The sequence below is a fragment of the Corvus hawaiiensis genome, chromosome 11 (assembly GCF_020740725.1).
Source record: "Corvus hawaiiensis isolate bCorHaw1 chromosome 11, bCorHaw1.pri.cur, whole genome shotgun sequence".
Classification (NCBI taxonomy): domain Eukaryota; kingdom Metazoa; phylum Chordata; class Aves; order Passeriformes; family Corvidae; genus Corvus; species Corvus hawaiiensis.
In genome coordinates, this window is record NC_063223.1 from 7,453,360 (window position 1) to 7,476,643 (window position 23,284).

Below are 23,284 nucleotides of genomic sequence, written 5' to 3' on the forward strand. Positions count from 1 at the left end.
ACTCAAACACAGCTTTTGTACATGCACATATTTTGTCAGCACTTAAATAAAGAAAAAAAAAAAATCTCTGCTACCAAAAACTTAATCATCCACAAGTTCTGAAAATGCAAATGAGCTTTCCTCTTAATATTAGCTGCTTTTGACTGAACAGCACTGAAAAACAGCCTATAGCTTTTCCAGCCAAAACTGCCACCGGAAAAAAACCCCCAGGTCCTGGAAAATATTCAGTGACAAAACCGAGAAAGAAGAATGTGGGAAGTTACCAGCAATTAATTTCTTCAATAGGAAACAAACTCTTCCCACCCACAATGTACCTATCAGTACAGCTGAGAATGTTCTGAAACCCAGAACATCCAGGCAGTGAAGTGCATTGGGAAGTGCCCGGCGCTGGCAGCCGGAAGGAAAGGCAGCAGCCCCGCAGCCCTGGCACTGCTAAGCCCTCTGACAGAAAGGAAATACATTAGAAATCAGTGGGCCTGCCTTGGTTCCTGGCTGGCTGCTCAGTGCCAAGACAGTTTAGATCTGGGGCTGTTAGAAGGGCAAAGTGACGGGGTCAGATATCTGTGTACACTAAGCCAAGGGGTTGGTCAGACGACCTTCAGGGGTCCCTTCCAACCTATTCCAAATTATTTCTGGTCCAGAAACAGTGACATTTAATCCTTGTCTCTTAATTTACTTACCATATACTTTAAAATGTTTTGTTCATCCATGTTAGAAAGGTTTCAGCTACAGGACCAAGAATGACGTGGCCCAGGCACTGCATCACCCACTGGAAAGATCAATAAGAACATTTATAGTTGCAACAAGACTCTTGCTACTCTTCAGTAACTCCTCTGTGCATGTATTGCTACACAGGCTCTACACAAGTCATTTATTCTCTGGGCCCTTGTTGTTAAATTCTTTATCAATCCTTGTAAATTTGTCTGTTGACCTATTGTAATTTTAAGAGATTGAACATTTATACCAGCCAAACTCTTTTAACAGAATTAACTAGAGGTATCATGTAAGCTTTTAATAATGTTGACAACTACTAAAATTCAGTTAGCTAAGCCAACAAGGAACCACTGAAACCTTACACATGTTCTCCTCTCCTCATCAAGCACAGAACTTCATGTGGAGGCAGCAAATTTCCTGACTGCTTCCTTAAACACTAATGGATCAAATCTGACTGCAAAGGAACACTAAGTGGCTGAACTCCCCTTCTTCCCCCTGAAACAAGAGTCAACCTTCAGCATTTCTCCTGCTCAAACCCAAAACATGCACACACACACAGGTTGTTCAGCATATTCCACAACAGTGTCAGTGTCCCAGAACAATTTTATCACCTTTAAGCAAGTTTAGGAAAAGATTATGGCTTGGAGAAGCACCTTCTTTACTGAACATCAGTATCAGTGACAAATCCGCAATACTGAGTTAATAGTTACTCAGACCTGAAAACAGAAGTACTTGACTAGTGTAAATGCATTGGAAAAAATTCACCAGACTCAGTCAGAATCTCTCCTTGTTAGTTTTCTGTAAGTGACAGAAATCTTCAAGCAGTCATAATTCATAACTAGCCATCATTTCTCTTAAGGTATGCCCCAAGGAAACTTGATGTACATCCAAACTTCTGCAAGCTTGCTCCTTTCTGTTGGATGCATCTTTCATTTTCCCTAAGAGTGAAAATCATGTTCTGGAAAGGCTACAGCATGCCAGGGATTCTTAAAATAGAAAGGCTGTAGCTGGTGATACTGCAAATATAAATACAGCTATTAGTATAGCAGAGGAAATAATTGCAGTGACATGGACCCAGAGCAGCCCAGTGGCCAAACTCTGCTGGCAAGCTATCCATGGCTTCCCAAAACACAAGCAGGAGAAAGAGAACTGCCATTTAACAGTCTGAATGGGCATAATGCACACCAAATGAGTTGTGGCAAATTCACAGCACAATCTTGGGCTTCAAGGTTTCTAAATTTAGGTGTTTCAGTGCAGGAAGGGAGGTAGGAGAGCTACAAAAATGCTTTAGTAATGTAGCAGAGTGAGCTGATTGCAGGTCTGTGTAATTTTGACCTTGCCGTACCAAAAAAAAGTTGGCAGCTGGGGCATTGTGTCCAAGTGCCACCTTGGCATGAGCAGGGAAAAGCACAACCCTGGCTTTCTGTAACTGCAGCCTTCAGAGAAGGATACAAACACCAAAACAAGAACATCAAAGAAGAAAATGGACTGAGAAAGGCTTATCCACCAAACTACCAAAGCCTGTGAACCTTAAAGTCTGCTTAAAAATCTTAGATGTCAACGTTATCAAAGCACACCACCAGTCAGAACTGTGGCCAAGTCTAATATAATAATGTCATGTTTATTTTTATCCCTGACTCCAGACTAGGTGCTCCAGCTATATTTGTGGTTCTTGTAGCATTTCTTAGGAAACACACACACACTGACTGAGCAGAGCAGTAGAGGGTATATTAGACAATCTATTCCAGACAGCAGCCTTGCTGTATCACCAAGCTAATAAGCAATTTCAGTCAACAGAAATACCAGAGCATATCTTGAGAAACACTTTCTCCAAGCATTTTTAAGTAACTGTTTCTATTGGACTAAGGACAAACAATATTGCATAGGTTTTGGAATAATTTAGTGAGCCTTGTTTGATTAACTAAAAGAAAACAAAAATATTTCATAAACTTCATTTAATAGGTGACTAAGCCCCCAGACATGCAGTGGTCTGGCCAGTGGTCAGAGCCACTCAAGCACAGAGTCCATGTGGCAGTGTCACTCAAGCCATCAGACCCTGCACAGACATCGGCACAGACATCTTGACACAGCAAGTCTTCCCAAAACTTCTGAAGAAAACACTCATGAGCTCTCCAGTTTCTGCACAGCACAGAGCACTGGTCACTGGTGGGGAGAGGGGAGACTCCAGTGCCCCAGCACTTGCCTCTGATTTCAGCTGCATTGTCACTCACTACAGCACAAGTATTAATTTCTATGTAGAAAATAGACATGCCAGCAAATCCTACAGAAGCCCCCACTTCTCACATCACCTCACTAAGTCAGGCTTTGAGCTTCAAGATAAAGTTGCCTGCCTGTCTCTATCCTCTCTTTTCCTCCTTCCAGCTTGGTCTTTTTTATCCCTCACCCCACACTCAGGATGACAGGCTGCAGATACCATGAGCTGGACTCAGGTACCCACACAGAAAAATCATTGTTTAAAGATCTTGGGCCAGAACTCCGAGACTCAAAGGACACGGCTCAGACCACCCTTGGTCAGTCTTGACAGTATTCTGTACAGCTCCTTTGCCTTGCCTAAATATAAAGAAAACCAGGACAGATGACTGCAGGATACATCCACAAAGTACTTGTTAAGAGCACCTGATGAACAAACACACTCAGCCGAGACAGCAGAAGTTATATTCTTATAATAACAAAAAGCGATGTGCTCGCAGCCACAACGATCACGGGGGCATGAGCAATTCAAGAGTTTGCAAGGAGACTGCTTCATTAAATCAACAGCAACACTTGGAGGGGAAAGCATAAGCTTTTAGCAGACAAATTCTTCATTAGGCTTCCCAGTGCTCACAGCACACACACCACCACCAGGCTCCAAAATACACCTTTTTGGTTTTGGTGCTTCTCACACAAGACAGAAGCAGGGCACTGGACAAAGCTATTTCTCTCCTGTGAGCTCTGCATGGTAATATTCCAGTTCCTGCATCTACAATCTCACGTGATTCAGGAAAACTGCCAAACTATCAGAAAACACTCTGCTTGATGGCTGACCAAATCTAAAATAACATGAAGTGTACTGCTGTTCCAGAAGCATGTCAACATATGGATCACCTTTAGAAACACAGAGTTTTGTCATATGCTACTGGTTGCATAAACCAAGAAAAATGCTGCTATTGTGGAACAACTGAGATGTTGCTATGATTAAGTTCATAAGGCATTAATTGATTCATTTCCACCGCATTTTTCAGAAGCCCAGCTCTTAGATGCAAAGCCAACTCCGCTTAAATTCAATTCGTTTTGGGGAGGGAGGGGGTGGGTGGACAGGAAATAATAATTTATGAACAGAATAGAAAAATGCAATCAAGCCTCAACTTCCAATTCAGTTTTCCTTTGCTGTATGATGGGAACATGCAAATTCAAGTCACCACATCTGAATTCCTCCTCTTCCATGACAGAGGCACAGCAAGGCTTTAACATCACTGGCATCATGCAGTACAGCCTTCATGCTAAATCCTGGTTATCCCACTTCTAGCCACAGAAGCAAACAGTTCTGAGCAAATAGGCAGAAATAAATCACAGTGAGATGACAGCTACAAAGCACACATTATGGTTAGTTTGGGTCATGGACATAAGGATTAATGGATAGCAAACAGAGAATAAAACAAAAAAACTGGCAAAGAGGTCAGAATCACTTGTCACCCTACCTTGAACACAAAACAAACTCATGTCCTGCCACAAGTGCTTGCTCTCCCATCCTAACCTGGTCTCAAAAGTGGACAGTTAGCAAAATCTTTACAATTTCCACTTGTTAACAAAAAGTTCTTAATACAGAAAGCAGCCTCTCCTTGTCCTGCAAGCTGAATTTGTAACTATCACTACCATACTTTGCTTCTGTATTATTTTCCTATCCTTTGCACCACAAATTAAGTAAGTTCACAAAACAAGCGTTGTGGGGATCATCCTCAGGTTTGTGCTGTACAAAAGACTATAGAGAGGTACAGCTGGGATTCCTTTATACTGTGAAAAAACAAAGAATCAAGATCTGGCTATTAGGCATAAAGCCACAGAAATTTCATTTCTTCAACAGTACAAGGAGAGGACAGCGAATAAAGTGAAAAGAAGAAAATGTAGCACAAAAGGAAGAAGGTAGCACAAGAGGCCTTCTCCTTCAGGAGAGAAGGGCACAGGAAAATGCAAGAAAAGAAACAGATACAGAAAAGAAGCTGCCAGGACACAGGCGGTGTATGAGGAACAATCCCAAGGGATGTGGCACAGGGGGAGTCTGAAGCATCAGCAGCATGAAAAAGACAGGGCAGGTGAGGTAAGAGGCAAAGAAAGACAGGACCAGAAAAGTGTGGAGAGCACAACAGAGTATCACTGTAGTAAAGGTGGAAGAATACTTGTCAGGGTGTATGCAGAGATAGATGGGACAAGAGATGAATATTTATGAACCCAGGAAGAACTTAACCATCAGATCTTAAAGAAAGGGAAGTAATGTAGAAAAAGAAAGCACTGAAGAATTGAGAAAGTAAGAACAAGAAACCCCAAAGGCTTTTGGGTTTTTTCTGTTCAAGGAAAGGACAAGTGTTGCATAACAAAATCTAAATGGCAGCTTCATGGAGTGAGCTGTCAGAGTTCACTCTCTGTGCATGGGACCGTGAGAAGAGCACTTCCCAGACCCAGACATGAGCAGACAGTACAGAAACTTCCCTTCCCAGGAACCTGAAGGATGAGATGCAGCCTGCTGTTGCTGGTGTTGTCTGCCAGGTCTCTCCAGCTCAAAGCTCCAGCACTATTGAGCTATCCCTACCTGTCAGAGTATCACTGCCAGTACCTTAAGGCCACGATTACCAGTAATTGCAACTAATCCAGCTCTAGCTGCATGGAGGGAAAGGTTGTTCATGTTCTGAAATATTTTACAATAAACTCACATTTTACAAGCTCACAGGAGAGTTTTACTTGATGGCACTAACATCAGATGAAATAACTACAGGACTTGTCGAGGACAAGGATTCTGTTCCTCACTGCTGCTCGTCTCCATCACCTGAGGGTAAGCTGCTCCCTTCTCTCTTATTTCCCCATTTGCAAAGCAGGAATGATGATAAAGGCCTCTTCTATAAGGCATTTTTCGAATTAGAAAACACAGCCACTGTTGTCCAAGCGCAAACAATGGTCCCTGTTTGAAAAGAAATGGAGAGGGGCCAAATGCTTGGCTGTATAATCCAAGCAGAGCTGCACCGAGGGAGTGCAGTCTGGCAGAAGGTACATGGCAGGCCCAGAGATGCTCAGCAGCACTGGCACAAAGCAGAGGAAGCACACCCTGCTCCCTGACCGCTGTCCCCCTTCCTCCCTGCACCACCCACAGCAACACTCCACGCACGCAACGTTGCACCACTCAAGCAGCTCAGTGCTGACCGTGTTTAAGCTCCAGACATGTATATAAAAATAATTACGAAAAATGCTGGGATGCTGGAAAATTTGCTTTCATATTCACAGCATGTTCCTTTTGCCTCTGCAGTTGTCTTCTGACGCCTCTGCCCAGATGCAAACCGAAACTGGTTAAGTAACAGTGCAGTTCACCCTTGATGATGCAGAGTTTCTAATGAGGGACTTCCCAAGAAAATAATACCCAGACTTTGAGTAATAATTATTCATACATGTTATAAATAAACACAGCTCCTAATACTTTTAATTAGATGGTTTCCACCGACAAGTTATGTTCCCTTTAAATATTTACATTGTGAAAAGAAACCATACAGCATTTATCCAGTGATGGAGGAGTTGAAGAGTGGACTTACGTCAAAATGGACTTGCTGGAGACCCTATTACAGCTTTCTCTTTCTGACTAGGTAAAAAACTGATGAGGACCAAAAGCATTAATACACTCTATTGTACACATTTGAATAAAATTAATTGTTTAAATGAGTAAAAGTTTGCCCATCTGCATTAAAAGTTACAATAACATTTCAAAATATTAAACAAAGCAGCTGCTGAATGACTTGCAATTCCTGACAGCTCCCCGTACTCAGAGGCTTCTATTTTGCCACATTCCCTTGAGCACATTGGGTATTTTACCCACTGTCCCACTACCTAAAACCAGTTTATTTATCAAAGTCACAAAACCTAAGGCTCTGTCTGTATTTCCCCTTCCATATCAGTATATCAGGGGGGTTATGCATATTCACTCATATATACACCAAATCTCTATCTGCTACTTAATTATTTGTTTGCACTGCCACAGTGCACAGGGGCAGTCAACATCAATCAGCATCTTGTACAAACAGCACCACACAAATAGCAAACATGACCACTCATGTCCTGAAAAACTTTAATTATAGAAGACAGACAACATAAGAAACATGAGAGGAGACAGAAGAGTGCCAGGAGACAGTAGCAGTCCTTACAATAGATGCTAGCCAAAGGGTTTGTCTTTTTTAATAATGATAAAAAAACCCCAACCACTTCCTACTGTGGATCTCTTCTTCCCTTCGAAGGAAGGAGAAATATCTTTTCCGTATGAAATGGTCGATTCATTTTGATGCAACAAGGCCAAGACGAAGTTTGACTTGAAACAGCATTGTATCTGGGAGTCCTCCCTCTCCTTCCTCCCCAGGTGCAGCTCTGCTGATCCTTTCCCCTCATTTTCTTGGAATGAAACTGATTTTATGCCATACTGCCATAGAAGTGTTGCAGCACAAAGTATCTCAAGATCATCTTTACCTGCCAGTTTATCCCCTGCACTGCAAGCTAAAGATCTCGAGGGAAAGAATGGAAGACAGATGGCAAAAAGTAAGCTAACAAGTCTCTTTCTATAAGAGCCCCTTGTTAAACAACAACCCAAAGAAACTGGAGAAATGGGGCAGGAAAGGACTGTGAGTTAAGAAAGGTGGGTAAGCAGATTCAGCCAGACACCTGCTGCAAAAGCTTTGTGAGATGACTCACGCAGTGTTCTGCTCCCCTCTCCAGCTTAGCTCACCACTGGATCAGAGGGATGTGCTACATATCAGGAAAGAAAGGGTGGAGTTGACAGAACATTTCCTGGGCAATCACAGGAGCAATAAGCAGCCTGTTTGTCCACCCAGTGCAATTACAGGAACATCAACACTGCTCAAACACACTCAGCATGCAAGAGAGCCCTGAGAACTGCTCCATCAGCCTCAGCTGCAAGAGGCTGGATAGAATCTGTTCCTGGAACAGCAAGCTCCGGAGTACCTGGCATCCACCGGGAACAGTGAAGAGGCTCCTGTGTGCCACCAAGAGCTGTAAAAACACAACACCCACTCCCTGCCATCTCTCAACTTACAGCACAGTTCCCTAATAAAATCATTTGAAGTGGTTCACAAACATAACAATCATGGAATGCGGTCTGTTGGACACAGCAAAAGCTTTGGGAAGGTGAAGCAGATGTGCTATAACACAAGACAAATCTGGAATAATGACTTCCGAGGTGGGAAGGGAGAAGGCTAAGAACATGTAGGAAATTATGGCAGCCAGCTCACTTTACTAACAGACAAAACCAGCTCCATGTTTCAAGAGCAAGTATGGGAAGAAAGGGATGGGAAGCATCCTGGGGAGAGAAGATGGACATGGAAGGATAAAGAAAGTTCTCACAGCTACAGATATATTTGACATACTTAATTTCAAGCCAGAAAGAATGAGCAACAGACAGATTCTAAAGGCTTTGAGTTCCTCTTTGTGCTGCATAAAAAACCTAAGGATCTTGTAGGGATGTAGTCCCACTTATACCACCAGAAGAGCCAAAGGCACATACACAACAAAGAGAGGGACTGAAGCCAGAGAGAGGAGATTAAGCAGAAACTCACCTTGACATCAGCTCCCAGCCAGCTGCTGACGCCTGCCCCAGAAACCCTCCCGAAAAAGCTTCCTCCAGGCCGGAATGTCTCACGCTCCCCTGCTGTCTTGTACCCCGTGGAACAAGACTCCCAATACCCCATCACCTCCCCTCACACATCCAGCCAATACCTCCACATCCTGTGCTATTCATCTTTCTCATCTTCTCTTCATCCTCATAGCAGAGCTATTACCTACAACACTCCTAATCACAGTTAATTGGGTGCCTGCTATATGGAAGAGATCCATAATCTTCAAAGCATCTCCCAAACAAACTGGAGCAGAAGAGATTTCCCCCTCTGCTCAAGGCATTTGGCAAGAGCACAACAGCAGATATTACACCAAGTAGCCTTTTTGTTTCCAGTCCCTGAGTCACAACCCTATGCATCAAAGATTGATTTCACACCTATCTGGGATGAATGAGCTTTCCTAAACGTTTATGACATGCTTAAGAAAAAAAAAAAAAAAAAAAAGGAAGGGGAAGATATGACTCACCAAGTATTTGCTAATCTATAGCTGATCTTCAGAAGTTATTACATTTCTATCGTGTTTCAGAAACAAACATGCAGATTTCAACACTTATCTCAGACCTACAGCACAGCACTCTAGAGTTAAGGGTTACCACAGCTGCTGGATGGACAAACCACACACAGTAGCCTTTTCCAGGAGACAAAAAAAAACATCAAGGCACACAGATCAGTCAGAAATAAAAGGCTTCCTTAAAATTACATACTCATAGATTCAAGGCTTTTTTCTTGAACTCTGCTGTAATCCCTACTCTCTTCTATTAGTGCAAATGGCAGCACAGACTCAGCAGATTCAAGTTTATTTTATTTCTTTTTAACCACCAAAATTCTTCTCAGGTTTCCAGAAGGACCATGTTGTCTCTTCCCATCCTCGAAGGTATTTGGCAAAAGAAGAGGCAACGCCTGTACCAGAGCTGAACAGATAAACTGTCTCCCTTGGCTGCCTGAATCACCGTCTTAAATTAAGCTCAAGAATATGGAAAATCCCAAGCTTTCCTCTGCCTCCCCATATTCCTACTCCCTGTTTCAAGGGGGAAGTCCTACACAACTTCAGGAATCAGTTTTGCCCCCAGGTACAGACAAGTGAAGTACATGACAGCAGGCTCCAGATTCCTTGGCCCAGCTATGTTTTTTTCTCCCAACAGCTGACCCTAAAGTTACCTTAGGAGATGAATCCACACAGAATCCAACCACACAGGTGGTCTTTATGCAAGGAAAGGGACTGCAACACTTAGAGCCAGACTCAGAGCAGTAGTTCCTTGTTTAGGGAATCCTGCAAATAGCCCAGCACAGATTTTTTGCACCACAAATGTTGAAGCCTGTAAAAGCAGAGCAGAAAGAAATGCCACCTATGGAAAAAGTTTTAAATTGCTGAAAAATCGATTTTTCTATGAAACCAGCAGGGTGGGGAAGGGACAACTCCCAGGGAGGTTGGACCTACCACAGCCAGTAGTGCCAACGAACTGAACTCCGAATTTGGAAGATGAGAATTGACACTACAGACCACACCACCAATCCCAGCAACCTTCACAACAGCTATTATCAAGGTCAATAAAAGAAAGTACAAAACTCAGTTACTAGGGAAGCTTATCCCCTGCTATTCCCAAAGCACAGAGCTGTGTCCACTCTAGCAGATGCTCACTTGCCTCAGAGTTATCCAAGCACATCCAGCTCTGCCTATAGCTCAGCAACAACGCACCAGCAGTGATGTTCACAGGACACAGGCAAAGGGTTCCCTCTCCCAAGCTAAGCCATGCACATTGTTCCACATGCTTTCACAGAAACTCTTTTTTTCCCTTGATCGTCCAAAGATTTAGGACTGTGCTGTCCCACATACAAGAAACAATGCAATCTTAACAACAGAACTTAAGACATGCACAAAAATAGAGATGCAAAACCTCACCACCATTTCTCTAAAATTGTAACTTATTATACATAAGTTACTGGACACCAAAGCAGACAGAAGACAAGTAATTCTGCAGCGTTCACACCTGATGCAGAACCTCCATGTTCCACTGCCGCCTGTCAGATGTGGTGGGACACAGAATGGACATCATGGCAATCAAGCTGTGTTCCTTAACCTCCACCAAAACAAGGTGGGGTTTTTGTTTGGTGGAGGGTTTTCTTGTTTGTTTTGGTTGGTTGGTTTGGGGTTTTTTTTATACTTTCCCTCATTTTTTCCCCTTTACTTCAGCAGACCCAAAGCCTTTTTGCTAGTTTTGACACTTTCTTTTCCCCAGCCATATTTTTACTGTGTGTGGGCACTTGAATTCTCTTTGATTACAAAAGAATTAAGCACTCGACTACCTTAAAAACCGTGTTTCTTTTCAGTATGTTGTTCCTATTGTATTTCTTTTATGTTCCACTTCAATGGCTACTAACATACCAAGCCCAGGTCTTTGTTTTTTTTAAATGAAGCAGATCTCCTGACAGCACTGGCAACAGAAGCATTGCTTGAACAGAGGAACCAACAGTTGCTCTTAACAGTGTATGGTAATGAACGAGACAATCCCCATTAACCCTGGCTAATAACCACAGTTTCACACCCTACGAAAGTCCTGCTGCTTAGCAAAAGAGGAACAGGCAACCTTCAATTAACTCTTTCTTTCTTGTTTAAATATAGTTTCCTGAGTTTACTGGTGACCAAATCCTTTGCTTAACTCGTGAGAGTTTCATTTTAGTGGGAAAACTCCAAGAATTCTGCTTTCATTCAAATAAAATCTGAAATTGACTTCGGGTTCTCTTATGGGCTTAATGTCGCTAGGGAAGAGTCTGCATCTTTTGCCAAGACATTAAATCTTCCTCCCCACCAGGTAAATTCTCACTGGCTAACAGCTGGAAAAGAGCTGGATCACTGACACACACAACAATCCGACAACTGAAAATAAGCAGATTGATCTGTTATTCCCATTCTTGCCAGCAAGTGTTGCTGTTTACCAAGTGAAAGCAAGAATGGGGAAAAAAACCACAAGCAAGAAAAAAGTATTGCTAAATTTTCTTATTGTGTTTGTACCCAAATCTTTCCATGCAGAATTCTGATTCATCAATTGAAACTCAGTGTGGCTTCAGAAGAACGTGCTTTCAATAGCTTCTGAAAGCAGAAAGCTTGCAGACTATTTTCTGAAAAAAAAAAAAGAACATGCATGTGATCTTCTGCAGTGTTGATAAGCACATAGCAAATGCCCAGGGAGAAAATTTGTGTGGGGAGATAACTGTAGAAACTATTCTTAGTAACAGAGTTCTGCATCTGTTAAACTAACTCTGTTGGCACTGCGCTGAAAATTTATATTCACGAACACGTGTTCCAAATGTTGTGAAAAAGATACTATTTTAAATCCTGGTTTATGTAACCTGAAACATCTCTGAGAGCTCATGGAGGTATTTTCATTGCGTACCAAGGAGGAGCAGAGCCTGGTGGTCCCTAGCACAGGGGGGATTCAAACAAGAGCCACTGGTGTGAGGGCAGCAGAAGCCCTCACGTTAAAATCACCGCAAAAGACAGAGCAAAGCCCCACCACCCACAGAAACAGGTTATACAATCACAGGCCTAAACGTGGATGAAAACTAAAGGCTTTAAAACTGGGGTTTTGCTGTTTGAACCACAGTCACAGCACGGGGAACTCATCTTTAGCAAAACATTTAAGCAAATCCTCGATGTTCAGTATACCATGACATTACAGTCTCTGATCATGCACCAACATAGGATTCCCAGGCAAGCAATAAAGCCCTTAAGAGGCCTGCAGATGAAAAGAATATAGTGCAAGCCTCGTGCATGAATAAGATGGCAAATTCATCTGAAGACAATGATTAGATCCCCAGTTTTAACAGACAATTTTATTGATCAAATTTCAATACTTGTTTTAGCCATCTTATTTCACGCCGCAAACTACTTTTGGTAGGAGAAAAGTTCATTACAGACTTTTTATTCCCTTCTAGCATCAGCCATTTTTTCAAGTCCTCCCATAGCGTTTTATTTTTGGACACTCTGGGAAGCTGGGGTAGAAGGTTCCTCTCTCCCCAATACGACAGTGCCTCCAAAGGTAGAACAAGCAGAAACCGTGGCAAACTACGCATTTTCAGTAACTCCTTTGTGGTTGTGCCTCTAAGTACCAAACAGAGCTGGACCCCTGGATGTAGCTGTAAATAACTGCTGTCAAATGGAGTAAGACCATTCACCTCTAAACCTCATCAAATGGCTGAGAATGGTCTCTGTGTTTGACAGCACCTGAAGACCACTGTGACACCTTCCTGCAATTTTAAGTGAACATGAGAGACTCAAAGTCTGAAAGATTTTGGAGAAAGAAAGACAGAGAAAAAAAATAAAGCCTGAAAGTTGCAGGGACTCCAGCAAAACTGATTTTTATTCGGTTAAACAGCCAAAAGCAGTATTAGATTGTACCACCCACACCAGACTTGCTCATAACCCCTTCCTCCTGGCTCTCAGGGGCCATATTCTGGTACCCATTTTGAAAAGCAGCCTCCTTCTTTAACCACCTTCTATTAAAATGCTTTTTCATAAAACTGATGGTACAGACAGGCCCTACAGTAGTTGCAGAGAAGGTATTTTTTCCTGCTAAGCCATCCTCATGGCAACAGCCAGAAATACCCTTCAGTAACCCCTACATGTCAACAAGCTCCATTCCAGCCCAGGCTGTTTGGTATAGCAGTTCTTTCACAAGTCTCTGGTGGGACTGTAAATTCTGGCAGTGTCAAATGCATTTCCTTTTATTACAAAACCATTTTGAAGCCATCAGAAAGATTTCTCATTTGTAAACTAGCACTTCTATATTTAGGATGTTACTTGGATTACAGATTTATTTTTTTCTTCCTGACACTGCAGAAATGGAGGAAAATAAAAGGCAGGAACACTAGCAGAGGCGAGCAGGCAACTTTTCAAATACTGGAAAAGGGTTTAAGTTCTTGGAGAAGGGGACTGTTCCTCTGGATTAGAAGGAAAGCCTGATTCCCAGCTTCCAGATGAAACACTGTCCCTGATTTCACCCCCCTGTAAAACAGAAACTCTTCCTCTGGCCAGGCTCACCTGCAGTGTGACTTGTGGTCTGCTGCTGAAAGCAAAGGGTCAAGGTGTTACAGGGATGTGGGGTGAAAAACCAAAGATTCATTGAGTGCCCAGTAAGGAGAAGACCATACACTTCCATAACTCCCTATTTCTTCTCTGTTGAAAGCACAAATGCAACCTACTGAGCCCTCAGCCAAACCAAGGGAAGCAGATCCCCCTCACAAGGCATCTGCTCCCCAGAGACAGCAGCCTTTTAGAAGTACTGGGCTAAGTTGTTTTAACATGTATACTGAACTACATCATGATATGGACTTTGTGAGTCAAATAAAATATGACAAATAGCTGATGAAAGTACAGATTTCAGTTTTTCATCTAAACTAAGACACTGGGAAAAGAAACAAGTCACCTGTACCTGCAAAAATAAATACAGAACACAGCTTGGCATGAGAGACTGCTAAATAAGTTCTAGATCAAACTAACAAACATGACTGACAGCATAATGACTAATACCCCACGTAAAGCAAAACTCTTTCTTATGGACTTGGGAGATTTTGGTGTCTTGGACTGGATTCTCCCAACTCAGATGAGTTTGTTTTCATCAATTCTGGAATAGCTGGCTCAATTACCTTCTCAGAGTTAAGTATATCCAAGATTTTGATTCCTTGACTAAAACCTGCTCTGTAGCTAAAACTAACACCAAGGCCTACCCAAATGGCTTGGTACAAATAAACTGGGGGAGGGCTGCATACATTACTTCCCAGATCTCTGGATAGACTTTTTTTGGGGGAGGAGGGCACTGTTCCAATAGTTTCTTAAAATTACGGCAGCAGAACAGAGTGTGAAGCTGGGTGGCAAGGAGCTGCCAACACATCAAGCACTTGCAATGATTCATTAGTCCACACTTTGACGAGTTGTTCCTGGGTTTGAAACGACGAGAGAAAGAAAGAACGAGACATCCAACCTGCCAGAGCTCGGCTGAGTGGTTCTCACCAGAACCCAGGTGCTGGAGAATGCATGGGAGAGGCAGAGTCACATCCTGTCCTGTTCAGCACCCTGTCTCCAGTGGGAAAGGACACAAGCCCAGCTACTCTCTGTGGTCTGTTCCCCTCCAGCATCCATAGTCATTAACTGAGGGATAGAGCAACCCCAGTCCACCTGCCCTCAGTGTCTGGTTTGTCCATTAAACTGCCCAATCTTTTTGAGACTTCCAGTACAATCTACCTCCACAGCCTCCTGAGCAACCAAATCCACGTGTTAACTACCTGCTTAAGCTTATTACTTTCCCTACAAACCCACATTATTTAATTTCATGTGTTTACTTTTATTTTAATCCAGGTAGCTATCTTGTGAAATGATGGAAAAGTGGTTTGCATCTTGAAGTCATATACATTAACTGGTAGAAAAAAGAATAAACCAAGAGAACAGCCACTGGCAAGGGACCACTTTGATGGTTCAGCATTTGTGTTCAATTATCATCTAACATCTCTGCCTGTGCATTTTCTTTGAATGAAAACATTACCATAATTTCCGATTTATTGAACCCTAATCTGTCTGTTTTTCCTATTAAAGCTTTTTCCAGGTTTCCATCCTCCCTTTTCCCACAGAAAGGGTCTTTGAAAAGTTTTTATCAAATGTAATTTAGCCTGCTTCAGCTATTTCCAGATGGCCTGCAGTGTGTTGAAGTTACACGCTCATGATTTTCCAATGGAGAAGAAATAAATGGAAGTAAGACAGGATTTCCAAAGCAAGAACCTCGCAAGTACCTCAGGAATTACAATACTTCATTTCTTCTAATAAAATCACACTGAATTGGATTCAGTTCACAGAGATACCAAACACTCCCAATGACTTTACCGTTGTCTCCAACCCAAACAGCTTTTTCATGGAAAGAGGGCCGCGGCACATGCAGGTATTCAGACTGTTGGCACATCTTACTGGAATCTCTTGCCTGAAAATCCAGCCATTAACATATGGAAGAATTGGAGCAAGTGCTTCTATTTTTATCATACACCATCTTTTCTGAGTTATAATGTTCTCTGCATTAAAGGTATTCGGCAAAAGACAAAAAAAAGACAAAAAATTGTGAATTGAGATCAAGAATTACAGCACAGAGCTTAGCGTGGCCATCAGTATGATGGCACTGTTTTCTCTGTAGAATCCTCATTCAAGTTTTGTGCTGCACAGTACAAATACTCCCGCAAAAGGAGCTCCTGAATAGCATTGTCAGGCAGCTCTTATAGGAGGACAGCCTGGAAGATCAGGAGACAAATGTGTCTCCACATTCCTGTCTTATACCACAAGCATCAGTAAAGCAAATATTCTGCTTTCGTTACAACAGGTTTTGTCACTTCACCACAGGCATTACTTCCTTGCCATGTCACATCTTACCTGAGACCCTACACCTGTCCAAGGCCCTGCTGCCATGAATCTCTGGGCCATACTGAGCCACCACAAATACCCAAGGGGACAGGGCTGGGATCCAGAGCCACAGTTTCCTGATGCTCGAGAAGGAAAGCTGGATGATGGTCACCAACAATGCCACATTTCTCCCAACAACTTTCCAGCACTGCTCAGTGCTTTACCCCACTTGCAAAGGAAGATCCTCAGAGGAACCTCCAGGTGTACCTGCCCCGACCAAGTCCATCAAGAGCTCGCTCCTGGGCAGGACAAGGAGCAGGGTTCTGCCAACAGCAAGGCAGTGGGTGTGCTAGGACTCCATCCCATCATGCTGACAGCTCTGCCTCATTGTTTCCCCCTGCAGCCATCTGCTTCTCGTGTCTTATTCTCAGATGGCTGAGCTGCTGTGAAGCAGCCCACCACCTCCCCTCATGCTCACACAGCACCTACCAGCAGCACGGGACGCTATGTCCCGAGCAGGGACCTGAAGTGTTACAGTAGAGTAAGTCATAACACATAGAAAAAAAGCTTTTTACAGAAGATGGTGTTGTTGGAGCTTCCCAGATATACTGCTGACAAAATAATGTCACGTTTCATCACCATTTCCCTGATGTGTGTCAACAACAGGGGAGCCCTCTTCAACCAGTACAGCTGAAAGCACCCTGTATCAAAGTTGTAGGTCTATATTCAAAGCTGCTGAGGAGAAACAAGGTTTATATTCTGATTAATTGTTCAGGACGAAAATATGAGCTCTGACATAATGTAATAGCTATTTTGGCACAACTTTTGAGGAGCATGAGTAAGCAGCCTCTCCTAATTGATGTGCAGATCCTGGAGTGGGTAGTAACTGCATAATAGCTTCATGTTGTCTTCTGAAAGTTAACACAGATGTGAACCCTGTCAAACTAGTCCACAGTTACCAGCAGCAGCTACTCACTGGAAGAACTTAACCCCATTTCATCCTTTATCTACATTTTCTGTCTTCCATGGAAAATGGATTAACACAGGATGACTTGGCCATCACAGCCTCAGTCAACACAAACGGTTCCAGGCCTCAGTGGTGGCAGGAGGACTCCAGCAGTCCCTCAAAATCTCTTGGCTAAAGACGTTACCATCCAGCAGCGGAGCAGACAGAGCAGCCACGTGTGCTGTTAGACAACAGCCAACCTGTTCTAAGACAGTTTAGCTTAGTCTATAGTCAGAGGGGTTAGTGTTAACCTGCATTACGTGGTATTTGCTGTGAACCAGGACTTTGCACACAGATAACTCTTGCTGTAGAGCTGACAGCAGTAAATTATTACACAGAATTAACTAAACTATGCTTGAGCTGTAAGATGATTAGCTCAGTGAGCCTGTATTTTTGGGTCATGGTTCCTATGGAGTAAGCATAAAGCTGAAGAAGAGAGCCCTGGCAGGTTAACAGACCACAGGCATATGCTTCTCCTTCATGTCAAAAATATCAAGAATCAGTCACAAAGTCCTCAAACTGCACTCATTGGTAAAGGTGTCACTGGCTGTAAGCATGGTACTTGTCACACTTTCTGCTGGAATGCTGGTTTTAAGACAGTGAAGTTCAACTGCACACAAAGAAACAACCACAGGCCAGCAACCGTGCAACTCACACATGACTTCTACCATGTTTTTATAAGGTCAGCAGCATGATTTTAAGTTCCATCCAACCCAGCATAACTGCAAGCTGCCACAGCAGGAGGAGTCTGGCCCACAGTCTGCTTCTCAGTCCTCCCCTGAGTTGGGTCTTGTAACTGTGTGGCTGTAGCACAAGTCGGTTCTGTCAGCAGATGGAAAACTTTTTATTTTGAGCATGTGTGGTCCTTTCCCATTGAATCAGCAAGATAAACCAACTCTACTTACAACTGTTTAAGAGCCCAGATCCTTCTCAGCACTGGGCACAGCCATACCTTGCAGACATCAGGTGTAGCACAAAACCACACCCACGTAGTGCAGAGTCCTTCTGACACTCGTGAGGTGAACTTTTACCCCATGTTACTGCCTTGGAAATCAAGCAGCTAAGTAAGTGATAAGAAGCTATTTTTTACCTTAAATCACTCAAATGATAACAAAGAAGAAGCCTCTGATTTCACATACCTAAGTTAGAGAGGTGGTGACTGGAAAAACGCTGAGCCTTCTGCATCTTCGCCTTCAACATTTTCTGAAGTAGACAATGACAAATAATTGGTAAAAGTGCACTTTAACGTGAGAACACACATTACAGGGCAAAAGAATAAGACAGCATTGCTCTGCAAATGTTCATGTTCTAAACTGGAGTTGTTACACAGCATCTGGTTCACAGACCAAAAAAAGATGTGTAATCAGCATTTTGTGCATGCAGTGTCCAGTATAAAAAGGGAAGGCTGTCCCTTATCCCTGCAGTCACCCAAAACTCCTGGGCAGCAGAAACTGGTGCAGTTTTCCAGGCTGTTTGAGAACCTGTACCTTATATCTAAAGGCAAGTCAGCCTGTATGAACTGGTGTGATGCCAGCAGCCCAGTCCTGAAAAGCACAGGACTTACCAGCTGGCACATACCCCACACATACACGCAATAAACTGACACTTTCTGAGGAAAATTAAACCCATCTGTATGCAGTGCCGGGAGTAGTTAAACAGTCCCCTTGCCAGAGGAGCTGGGGACTTGACTTTATAACACTAATGGCTATGGTAGGATGTAAAATACAGGCACAGCAGCATGAAGAGCTCTACTAACTAAATCACAAAGACCAGGCCAATTTTTGTGAAGCAACTCTGCTGCCTGCAGGTGTAATTCTCCTTCATGTACCACCTTCTGTGCCTCTCTCCAACAATAAACTCTGCAGAATATGCTGGAGTTGGAACAGAAAACTTCCATTAGAACAGAAAAGGGCATCTTCATCTTTATACACCCCTCCCAGCCCCTGCACATGCCTCGCACCTTTTGGTAGTTGTACAGTCACAGCCATCCCACGTCCAGACTTCAGAAAAAGCTGTACAATAAACCTCAGTGCAACAAAAACTCAGTGTGCAACATGACAAATACCAGCTCCATTACTAACTCCCAATTTAATTCAGAACATCCCTTAACCTTGCAAGTGCAGAGGCAAGACTGTGCCTTTAACACACTTCTCATTAAGAACGCAGCTTCTAGCACAGCTCTCTGTAAACTGCATATAATCAAATTTCTGCACTACCCTGTTTCAGTTTCTCATTACTGCATATCTTTCATGTTTTAATTCACATGACATTAGATTTGCTGCACTAAATGAGCACCTTCTGAACTCCAGAATAAAATGGAGGTTAATTACTAAACCAGATTTTTAAGTGAGAGTAAAACTCTATTAATGCCTAAAGCAATGCTAAACTTGACAACTTAATTGAAGTTAAGCATTGCACAGTTAAACTGCCCCAACAGCTTTATTCAAGCTGCAGCCCACACATAAAGACCTCCCAGGATCCCACGTTTTACCCAGATGACAGAGGACAGGACTCCTCCTGCTCCAGAATCTTGCATTTGCAGTGAGCCACTCAACAGGCATTTTGTGATGGCCTTGTAAGCAGATATCCAGACCTCTCCCCCACCTGCTTCTCACCTGCCTCGTCCACACCACTGAGCCTCGGGATAAACGTGGGGAGACAAACAAAAGCAATGGGTAAAAAGAGCTCCCACTTCATGAATTACAGGTAGAGGCAAAAACTGCTATCAAGATCTGCCAACATTCATCACTCACATGGTGTTAATTCTGTCACCAAAGCACCAAACAGCTAACTATGCCATAGGCACCTGGAGAGAGCAGCCATTGCTGTTCACTGTTAACCATCCACAGCCACTCTAATTTACACAAGAAAAGCCCCAAAGGACTGCCTAAATGCTAATATCATCCTCATCTAAAATCATGAAGTAAGAAGGACCACTAAGTCCACTGGGTCTCAGGTTCCTTTGGAGCTTCTAGAAGGCATTAAGAAATCTAATCTCTTCCCCAAAAAATGCTGCTTTGGGAAATCACCCTTAACTTTCTGCTTATTTCTCAACAGTTATTGGAAATGCAAAAGGAACAAAGTCTGGAACAGTAAACATGGCTTATTTTCTATACTTGGTGTTTTGTTGTTGCCAGTCAACTCCAATTATCCAAACATGTCAGAGCTTGAGAATACAGAGAAATTAAGGCAGCCTCAGAAAACAAACTGGAGACTGTACATGGTCACCTCGATGGCTGACACCAAGTAAATCAAGTAAGACTGCTATGGCAGGGCATAGCACTGTACTCTTGCTTGTTATTGACAGTACCCTTAAAGATTTTTATTTAATTGCTACACTTCATTTTACCCTGGAAGACAGCTCTGAAAGAAACTTTTCCAGTAACTCCAACAAAATTATCATGCTACAGAATGCAGTCTTTAAAATCTCCAGTTTGTTGGCCCTTGAAGCTGCCAAAAACAATCTGCACAAAACTGAAGTGCACTCCTAGACAGTCAAGACAAGATCAGCCCCAACTGAAGATTAGATGCTCAATTCCATGTCATATTTGTTTAATATAGCTTGGCCAAAGTGCACTGTGTGCTGTCCTGATGAACAGAAACAGCTACAGGTTACAGAAAGCCACTTTGTGCACACCAAGGAACCGATTCTAGAATTATCCCAGAGCAAGAAATGGCCAAAGTTCATGTTTACTATTTTAGAAGTAATTTCAACTTCAGTGTGTGAATTCATAGCAGACAAGTTAGAGCTGGTGCATCAAAGAACAGGAATATTTTAGTCAACAGCCTGGTGGAATTATTAGACATGTTAAACAGCCCAGATAACATCGCAAGTGATGAGCATCTGTCAAATGCTCTGCACAAACAACACCAAGGCACAGTTCTGCAGCACTGGACACAACCTCTGCTCTGAAGCTGAAGTGCTTATTAAATGCAAGGGTTATGCTGTAGGGTGCTTTGCATCCATCCACAACAGGCAATGGCAGAGTGAAAAACTAATCTGTGTCACACAGGACTGAATCAAAATGAGGAAGAAAACTTGGTGGCCCTTGAGTCACACTGAAAAGGATGCAGAAGTTTTGCCCACCAGGTCTTTAGCTTGACCTGTAACAGTCCATTGTTTTTAGGGCAAAACCCAATAGTGCAGTCCCTTGTTTTACTTCAAAAAGCAAAGCTGAGGGAGTGCAGCTTGGGGAGGAGACGTGCAGCCTCCTGCACAGTCCGTCGTCCGTCCTGTGTGCACTGTGACACAGGAGTCAGGAAACAGTTTATGTATAACTCAAAAAATAACCCAAAACACAAAAAAAAGCCCCACACCTTTTTCCACTGTGAGGATCATCAATACTGGAAGAGGTCATCCAGAGAAGCTGTGAAGCCTCTGTCTTTGGAGATACTCAAAACCCAACATGACATGGCTCTGAGCAATGGAGCTGGACAAGATGATCTGCAGAGGTGTCACCTCAGTGACACTGTGAGTCTGTACAGCCATTGGGAAAAGCTTCAGACTGTTGGAAATAACTGTATTCCAAACTTTCAGATCCTGTCCATGTGACACCCAGCTTCAGACTTGACAACACTGAGGTTGGCTTTGAGAACAACCCAGTTTTGGATCCAGAAAGCTGTGGTCATATCCAGCTCCTTTTCCAGGGAAGCCACACGAGCACTCACTGTCACAGTAGGCAAATACACATGTGGGGGGCTGAAGGAACTGTTCTGTCTGATATAAGCATGTGCAGCTCTAAATACTCATCTCAAAAACTATCATCAGGACATCAGAAACTAAATGGGCAGTTAAATCTTTTGGGGGAAAAAAAGAAAAAAATAAAAACCAGTTGATAGTGCTCATCCTCTACTAAACAGACTATACCATAATTCAGTTAATTCTGCATCTCATGTTGAAAAGATTATGAATTTATCTTTTTCTAGTGGGATTTTTTACTTTTCTAAGTAGTATTTCAATGAAAGTGGAACATATTAAAATCACAGTGTCAGGCTCAAAAGTACATCAGATTTAGGATTTTGCCATATGCTGAACACTGTTCTCCCAATCCAACAACACAGATTTCAGCTCAAACCATGAGCTGAAACTGAAGCACAAATAGTCCTGAGCAGCACAGCTCACACACTTAAGGTTTGGTGGATCACTCCTGTGTTTGCTACAGGCCTGGGTCTGCAACAAGATGAAATCTACGAGTACAAAACCAATTGAATTATTTAGGATTCTGAAATAAAGACTACGCATAAGTGTTGCACTGAACAAAGGCCTGATTAAGGCAGATCTTTAAACATATGCTTAACTTCAGCTGGCATTTAAGCCTGATTTCTTTCAAAGAAGCCTCATCCTGAACACTGGATGCTTTCTTAGCTTGCAGCTCCAACTACGCCAAGGATTTAAAGTACATTTAGGGGGGAGCACAGTCCATGCAGGCATTTGCTCAGGAATAATGCTTTTGGGAGACACTATACATCATTTTAATATTTCAATTACTTCTACAACCTCAAACAAGACCAAATTGTTTCTAAAATTCCAGCACATAGACACCTCCCTGAATTTTAACTCAAATTCTCATCTTCTTCTAACAAGATGCCAGGAAACAGAAAAGAGCCTGTTCCCAAAAACTTTGATAAAATTCAGTTAAATTATCCAGATGGTTTTCATTCCACAGAAAATACTAAACCAGCAGTCTGCAGAGCATAGCATTTTCTAAATACACAAAATAAGGAGAAAACAATGCACAAATGGAAAGTGCAAATGCTGAGCCCATTATATTTTTGTTCCAGCAGAAATGCAGCACAATCAATACAATCTTGCAGTTCTAGAGGACCCATCTTTCTGCTGCCAGGGGTGCTCTGCAGCTGTAAGCACCACCAAATAAACTGCATGCAGCTCAACCACCTAATTTTTCCTGTGCTACATGCAGAAAGGAGGAACTGCATTCCCACCCACTTAACCTCCAAAACCCAGCATTCCTTAGAGCACGAGAAGCCAAAGAGCACCTGCTGAACAACTTGTGTACTTTGAATGACTCTGCAAGCAGCCAAATTTAGCAAATTTGCTATTTTCTCCAAAGCACAGCCTGATTCTGTGGCTCTTAAATACAGGGAAAACTGTCTTAGATTAAATAGTGATTACAGATTTAGAATTTCAAGAGCTGTGAAAGTCCTTGCCACAGAAAATAAAACCACTGAGAAGAGATGAGGACAGATACTGCAATTTTCTGTGCTGTGCTATTTAATAAATCTCAATGCAAAGGAATTAAATTACAGATGGGGAAACAAGCATCTGTATAATTATATGACAACACCTGGAATCAT

At 42.7% G+C, this 23,284-nt stretch overlaps 1 protein-coding gene across 7 annotated transcripts in view; it reads right to left on the reverse strand.

The window, feature by feature from the left end:
• The window catches only part of MITF (melanocyte inducing transcription factor), a 101,478-nt gene that overhangs the window by 66,257 nt on the left and 11,937 nt on the right, over positions 1–23,284 (reverse strand). The window contains exon 1 of one of the 7 annotated variants that reach the window (XM_048315367.1): positions 18,109–18,172. The exons of 5 other annotated variants lie outside the window; for them this stretch is intronic. The gene's annotated coding sequence lies outside the window, so the exon portion shown is untranslated. Of the gene's footprint in view, positions 1–680; positions 765–18,108; positions 18,173–23,284 lie in introns of those variants that run through there. One more of the 7 variants, XM_048315366.1, reaches the window with a different exon arrangement.